This window comes from Tachypleus tridentatus, unplaced genomic scaffold, assembly GCF_004210375.1.
Source record: "Tachypleus tridentatus isolate NWPU-2018 unplaced genomic scaffold, ASM421037v1 Hic_cluster_2, whole genome shotgun sequence".
NCBI lineage: Eukaryota > Metazoa > Arthropoda > Merostomata > Xiphosura > Limulidae > Tachypleus > Tachypleus tridentatus.
The window spans coordinates 60672163-60680662 of NW_027467782.1; the positions used below are offsets into that span (position 1 = coordinate 60672163).

The following is an 8500-nucleotide window of genomic DNA, read 5'->3' on the forward strand; positions in this document are numbered from 1 at the left end:
CCTGTGTACCTGGCATGGTAGGTGGTTAGGGTGCTTGACCCGCAATCTGAGGGTCGCGGGTTCGAATTCCCGTCCTACCAAAAATACTCGTCCTTTCAGCTGTGGGGGTGTTATAAGGTGATGGTCAAACCCGCTATTAGTTGATAAAAGAGTAGCCCAAGAGTTGACGGTGGGTAGTGATGACTGGTTGTCTTCCCTCTTTTACTGCTAAATTAGGGAAGGCCAGTGCAGATAGCCCTTGTGAAGCTTTGCCCGAAATTCAAAACAAAAAAGAACTTTTGTTGCTGTTTGTAAGTTGTTGGTTGTCGTCTCCTTATCAAACATGATGTAAACAAATATCTTTCCACCTGTTCACAACAACCCTAAGACTTCAAATGCTTTCTTTATTATATCAATTATTATTTTCTTCAACAATTATGTTTTATTTTTCTTATTCTTTGTTTATTTACTTCAGTTATCTTTATTATTTTTTTCCCATTATGGCTGCACTCCCATAACATGTGGGAGGTTGCCAAATTTCCAACCATCCTGGGATATCCGTCTCCCAAGTTACTACCATGTCTGTTCTTCTTTTTTTGATAAGAGACATATCACTATACGGGTTCGAATCACCGTTGCACCAAACATACTCGCTCTTTTAGCCGTGGGGGCGTTATAATGCGACGGTCAAACCCACTATTTGTTGGTAAAAGAGTAGCCCAAGAGTTGGCTGTTGGCGGTGATGACTAGGTGCTTTCCCTCCAGTCTTACACTGTTAAATTAGGGACAGCTTTGCGCGAAATTCAAAAAAAGAAACAAACACATTTCTATATTTAACTAAGTGATGTCTTCAGCATGTACTAGCTTAATCCAGTCTACAAACACGTTACATCATGATAAATCCTGGCAGTGTTTTAAAAACCACCACTTGCAAACTTTATGTGATAATTTTACGAGATAATATACGTAGGATTCATGCTTGCCCATCAGATGTAAGAAGGTTCAGTAAAATATATTAATTATATAAATATACTTCCTAAAGTCCATTCTGCTACTACACTGACGCTAGATTAAGTTAGGCCTACGTTAAATTGACTTAATTGTTTGAATTTCGCACAAAGTTTCTGGAGGGCCATCTGCGCTAGCTGTCCCCAGTGTAGAAGTGTAAGACTAGGAGGAAGGCAGCTAGTCATCACCACTATCCGCTAATTCTGGGGCTACTGTTTTACCAACACCTTATAACGCTCTCACGGTTGAAAGGGCGAGCATGTTTAGTGGGACGGGAATTCGAACTCGCGACTTTCGGATTACGAGCCGAGTACCTTCACCATCTGGCCATGCCCGAGCCTTGAGTTAATTGTGGATATTCTTGTATCTTCAAATCTATTGTAACTGCTAGTTTTTTATATAAATACAGCGTTCACTTTATGAATTGCATTTTAAGATTAACTTTAAAATGTTTAACTAAAAGATGGCTGCAGCCCACACCAAAATAGTCAATTTAATGACGTCACACTATGATTTTGACAGCCAGCCAACCGCTATTTAAAAAAAAAAATAAAAAAGAATACAGTTTTACCACATACTCTGGCATTGTCTAACATATCCTAAATTTGCGTGTTTTGGTAACTATGCAATACATCTGAACAATTCACAACTTATAAAAGAAATAATGTTGACGAATATTCAGGTTAGTTTTAAAAATTATCGCAAGGGGTGCTGAAAACTCAAGTAGAGATATATGTTGGTTTTCGAAGTTTACTGACCGAATTTGGCCAGATAGTTAGGGACGCTCAGATCGCAATCTGAAGATCGCGGGTTCGAATCCTCTTCATACCAAGCATGCTCGCCCCTTTCAACTGTAGGGGCGTTATAATGGTTCAGGCAAACCCACTATTCGTTGGTAAAAGAGCAGCCGAAGAGTTAGCGATGAGGACTAGCTGTCTTCCCTTTTGTCTTACACGGTTAAATTAGAAATGGCTAACGCAGATAGCTCGTGTAGCTTTAAGCGAATTTCAAAAACAAATTTTTCTGGGCGCTAATGAATTAATCTCGACTATATATTATTTCTGTCACTAAGGTTAAACAGCACGGTGTTTTGAAATTTAAAATGTTACTAAAAATAATCTCTGTTTCTTTAATTTTATCAGTCAGATCTTCAAATACATTAAATAGTAATATATAAAGTAATGAGGGCTGGGTGTATCCCAGCGGTTAACGTGCCTAGACTGTTGTTCCCGTTCTTTGGTATAAAAACATACCCCGCACTTTGAGGTTGTGGGTGCGATATAAGGGTGGCATTAAAACAAGAATAGTTCAAACGTTTATGTTTGTATGTTGTCAACCAGTTACATCCCCTTTACATTAGCCCATCAGTAGCACAGCGTAATATCTGCGGACGTAAAACGCTAGAAACCGGTTTCTATACGAGTGCTGGATAGAGCACAGATAGTCCGTTGTGTAACTTTGTATTTAATTACAAACAAATGAAGAAAACCCTTTATATTAAGTATTGAAAATCAGGGAAGGCTATAAACAGATGCTCTATATGTAGCTTTGCGCAAGATACTAAAATAATCCAACAAACAAAGTACCAATAGGTACAATTCCTCATTATTTCTCTCTAGACATTTGACTTCTTAAATCAGGATGTCTTTTTGGCTCAAAGTTTTCTTTTTTATAATACATTCACAATAGCAGCGATCGTGACATAGCAACAGTAACCACGTATCTTGTGAGTTATCTCATATCATAGCCATACTTAACAGCTAACATTTCATGTATTTTGTTAACACTCCTTCATCTGTTCCTGGTGAACCAGAAGTAAACTTACTGAATTACAAGGTGAATTTCATGGTTCTATTTCCAGCTGTCGACAAAGTGTCGATATCCTGTGTGTGTTTTCTTATAGCAAAGTCACATCGGGCTATCTGCCGAGCACACCGAGGGTAATCGAACCCTTATTTTAGCGTTGTAGTCGATATCTCTTCATGGTTTGTTAAAATGAAAACAAAGCGAATAAAATATAAAATTCTTCGAACATTAAGTTGTTGAGGTTGTTTTCTCAATGCGAAGCTGTACAATGAGCTACTTGTCCATTTCAAGGAATCGAACCCCGGATTTTAGTATTGTAAGTTCGTCAACGGTCCTGCACGGCCAGATAGTGAAAACGCTCGAATCGTAATCTGAGTGTCGCGGGTTCGAATCCCCGTCACACCAAACAGGATCGCCCTTTCTCTTAACACTTTCAAAATGTGTCATTCTAGTGAAGATACGATAATAATAAGGTGGAACAACTCGCCACCAGGGTTATAACACTTAAAACACACAGAGCTACATAACTGGTTCTCTGTGTTATTTCTACTACAAATCATATTTTTAGCGTTATAAAACCTTAGACCAACCGCTGATCTACTTGAGAAGGGTGGGAGGGCTAGAAGTCGGAATACGACTGAAAATTTACTTACTTTATTTTAATGTTTAACTTACATATATATAATATAATATAATATAATATAATATAATATAATATAATATAATATAATATAATATAATATAATATAATATAATATAATATAATATAATATAATATAATTCGATGAAATGTTTTAAATAGCACCGCAACTTTGGCTCTGCGGTAAGTCGAAGGCTTATAACCTAAAAATTCACGTTTCAATACTGGCAGTGGATACAATGAAGATAGCCCACTTTACACTTTAATACACGCAAATTAGCAATGTGTCTGAAAACGTTAACAAATAAACAGTACGAACACAACAGTTTGATTGTTGCGCGACAACATTAATATGCAGACTGATTTCTTTATTGTAATACTATGAAATGGCCAAGCGTGCGACTCGTAATCTGAGGGTCGCGGGTTCGCATCCCGTCGCACCAAACATGCTCGCCCTTTCAGCCGTGGGGCGTTATAAAGTGACGGTCAATCCCACTATTCGTTGGTAAAGGAGCAGCCCAAGAGTTGGCGGTGGGTGGTGATGACTAGTTACCTTCCCTCTAGCCTTACATTGTTAAATTAAGGAGGCTAGCGCAGATAGCTCTCGTGTAGCTTTGCGCGAAATTAAAAAAACAACAAAAAAACAAAAGCAATTGAAGCTAGAAATAATCAAAACATTTTATAATTTGTTGAAATATTTATTTTATAACGAACTGTTTTCTTGATAACATCCAGTAAGGAGTAAAATTTATAAATGAAAAACTTCATAAAATAAAAGTACTTTATGCATACATTTTTATTTCAATTTTTGTTCGACAAGGGACTCTCAAGAGTAATTATTAAAAGTATTAATTCATTAAAATGACACTATGTAGTTTAAATTATCTTCTTTTCAATGTTTTACAGCAAAGATGAAATAAAGTTTAAACAGACCGTAACTAAAATAATATAACTTAAAATAAAATTTAAATACTGTATCCAAAATGTTTGAAAACGAAAGCTCAGTTAGAATTAAGGTTAATATATTTCGTACCAGTTGGACCTTAGGGGCGTATGTTTGTTTGTTTGAGATATTAATCCAAAGTTGCTAATATTTAATGAATGTACTGAAGGGAAGACAGGTAGCCAATAGCAACTGTATCCAACGCTTACAATGCGTGATATTTGACTCAGGGTCCAAATGTGCAAAGAGTGATTTTTGCAAAAACGAGACGCGCACCATGGATCTTCAAATTCGCAATTCGGTGCGATACCCATTACGATTCATCCGTCTCACTAGACGTAGTATAATACTTTTGTATGTTATAGCATGTTTTAATAAATGGCATTGGATCACCCAGCATCATGGCGAGTACATTTTCGTACCTTTTATCATCAATATTCCTCACCTCTTAGTTAATCTACGTGTCCTAAAGTTCTAATCGACACGTTAATCCGAGATTCCTCTAGAAGCTACTAGTACGTTGCAATTTTGGAAGATTCTCCGGACCCAAGTTATTGTGTCGATCAAGACACACAGTAATGAAATTACATCTTGTACCGGTAGATGGAGCAACTTAATACACAGTCCTTGGATTATCTGGCGCCATTCGCAACAGATTCCAGTTAAAGTATAGTCAGTATTATACACCAAAACAGGGCTGGAGCAGTTGGTCTAGAGAATCATATCTGTAACAAATAAATGACACCAATTTTTCCACTCATCTAGACGGCTTAGTGTCTTGTTTTGAAAGTATACATTATCGATAGCAAATGCAAGATAGGTATTCTTGTTTTTATATATGGGCAAAGCACTTATAGCTCATCATAATTCTTTGGACTTAAGAACAAAGAAATACTCCTTTAATGCACACAAGACTGTTCTTGTCACATTATAAACAGGTTTACTTGGTATAAAAATTATTTTAATCATGAAAAAACAACAAATCCTTCCATTAACATCTCAATCTTTGGTGTGTGTTTTTTTTTAAACCTGTTCATTCATTTTAGAACAAAGCCACACAGAACAATAATAAGATATGCCCCCCACAGGGAACTGAAATCCAGATTTTAGAAACATGTAAAATTGCCGCTTTCCTACAGAGGGACATTATTTGCAAAAAAAAATAGACATAAATACCCCATAAGAAGAACTACAGGGACATATATTTTTGTTTTGAAATCTATTTCATGTTCGTTTTTTAAATGTGTATTAAGTGATGCTTAGAACGCTCAAGTTATTAAAAGTTTATTCTTCCTAGCTTTCTAATGTAAGTACTCTGTGTTGTTAAAATTATTATAATTTGTTTTCTTTATACAGACCTTTACATGAAGATCTAAAGTGACATATCCAGGGGAGATATGAGCTCAACACGATCAATAACCGTTCACAAAATCCGTGATATCCCACTGCACATGACAAACCTAACTGATCACTATGATATAGTGCAAGAGATTGGATCGGGAGATTATGGGAAAGTAATGTTGGCTATCCATAAAGAAAGGAAAGAAGAAGTCGCTTTAAAAGCAGTTCCTAAAGCAACCACGGCACTCAAAGATTTCCAGATAGAATTTCATTACAGCTACTTTCTGTCTCCCCACATGAACATACTTGACACCTACGACGTAAGTTTTGAAACCCAAGATCACTACATCTTTGCCCAAGAAGTGGCACCCTCTGGTGATTTATGGCAAGTAATTGAACAGCGGAATGGATTGGAAGAGAAAGACGTTAAACTTGTGGTGAGACAAGTGACATCAGCGCTTGAATTCATGCATAGCAAAGATTTGGTTCACCGAGATGTCCGAGCGGAAAACGTTTTGATTTTCCACGCCGATTTTTCGAAGATAAAGCTGAGTGATTTTGGCCTCACACGGCGGACGGGCACGCTGGTGAAGAAACGTACCCGTTCTCTGCCAACCTGTCCGCCAGAGATCTGGGAAACTGTTCATCTGGAGGGTTACAATGTTGAGATCGGTTCTGACGTGTGGCAGATGGGAATGCTGATCTTTGGAGCACTCTTTGCTAAATTCCCGTGGGAAAAAGCTGACATCACCGATCCAAACTTTACGGAATTTGTACAGTGGCAAAAGGAAAACCACGCGCACACCAAAAGACTTTAAAAGAATGACACCACGACTATTGCGACTTTTTCGTCGTCTGATGGATCCCAAACCATCGAAGCGTTATAATATTAAAGAAGTATACAAATATCTGGAAGACAAATGGTTATTTTGCAGAAGTCCAAGGGCTAGTACTGTCAGTAAAACACGAGCCTTCGGAACTAAGCGATCCCAAGGAGGAAACACTGGGGGAACTTCTATCAACTTTCGGATTAGAGACTCGGGTAGATAAAAACGATAAAGAGAAACGGATAAATGACTGGATATTATCAAGTGTAAGTGACAACGTCACTTAAAAACAAACTGCATTTCGACCACATATAAGATTGGCAAGTACCACAACGTTCCTTATGTATATTATTGTAATAACGACAAAAGCATTAAAGAAACAAAGCAGCCATGTTTATCCCAATCAGAATTACTTGGCATTGTAAGGCTTGTGGTGAGTATTGGGTTGTGAATGGCCTGAGGCAAGGAAGTATTATTGTATGACATCTCTCAACTGGATCCTTGTTGTTGTTTAACATTCACAAATATTGTTATGGTTTAAAATTAGTCAATTAGCAGTAAATTCTATTACTCCAAATAATTACTGTTAAACCGGCGTTCCTACTTACGTCAGAAAAGGAAGTAACAATATGATTTTATTTGTAGGAAACATAATTAGGTCTTTGGAAATGTTGGAAGAAATCTGATTGGTAAAATCCTACAGGAAAGAGCGAGAGGTAGGTAGTGACGTAATTGGCTTCATGACATTTACAGATGATTACAGGAGGGTAGTTTGACTTAGACACAGTAAGAAACAGAGAACAATGGAGAACCACACTTGTTGACCCTCAGAACATAAGTAACATTCTACACCAGGGTTCTTAAAATTAATTTTATTGGGAAGAAAATTAAATTATTGTCATAATGAAGTAAATACAGTCAATCAACTCTCACACAGTGAACACATGACAAGTTCTGTGTTCCATTGTTTTAGAATTATTTTCTTCTTTTTTTTATTTCCTGCCAGATGACGCTGTGAAGTGAAACTTCTCTATTGAAGTACTCTTCTAGGGTGGCCAGCCATTTTAACTTGACACATCAAAAATAAAAAAACAACAAAAGATAACATAATGACGTTATGGGCAATGGAAAAAAAATAACAGAACAAGATACAAAAACAACAATGTAGTAAACAAAAACAAAGTTAGGTGGTGCTAGTGTTCTTTTATATTGAGCCGAAATTAGCTAATGTGAAATAAATGTTTTTATACGTGATGACGAGAAAACCCACTCGTAGATAAAATTATATATGTAAAAACACTTGTAGATAAAATTTTATGTGTAAAAATCCCCACTTGTAGATAAAATTGTATAAGTAAGAGAAACAACTCTTGTAGATAAAATTATACATGACATTTTATGTTCACAACACTTTGGACTGCGACACCATTCCTTTGGTGATTTTGTACTTTAATGAAATAGAATGTTTGATATCACGAGGTTTATCAAATATAGAGCATTACAAATAAACATGCAACAAATCTAATGTAGAAAAGACATGAATTACAGGCAAATCGATATTTTTAATAGAATAATATTGGTATATATATCATTATAGAGAGATAGAATAATCCAAGTAAGAATCAAAAGATAAGTTTGAATTATATTTTGGCCCATTTGAAAAAATATCCATGATATTGACAGGTTAATGGGTATTTATATTGTGGCAGAGAAAACAATGTTATGTCACAAAAGTTAAAAATTATAACATTGAATGTGATAAAAAAGAAATAATCGAACAAGAAATTTAAATATTAAGTGTCGTCATTGTTTTTAATATTCGGTCAAACATTTTTTCTGTTCATCTTCAACACCAGTTTGACTTTTGCAGTAAACTGAAAATTTTATCTGTCAATTTTCAACACCTATTTTGTCTGTAATGTTGTAGATAAATAAACAAAACCAGGTGGCGACACC

At 36.1% G+C, this 8500-nt stretch overlaps 1 pseudogene; it reads left to right on the forward strand.

The window, feature by feature from the left end:
• The first annotated feature begins 5772 nt into the window (after nucleotides 1–5772).
• Nucleotides 5773–7808, forward strand: LOC143242496 (serine/threonine-protein kinase meng-po pseudogene; annotated as a pseudogene).
• Nucleotides 7809–8500: the final 692 nt, after the last annotated feature.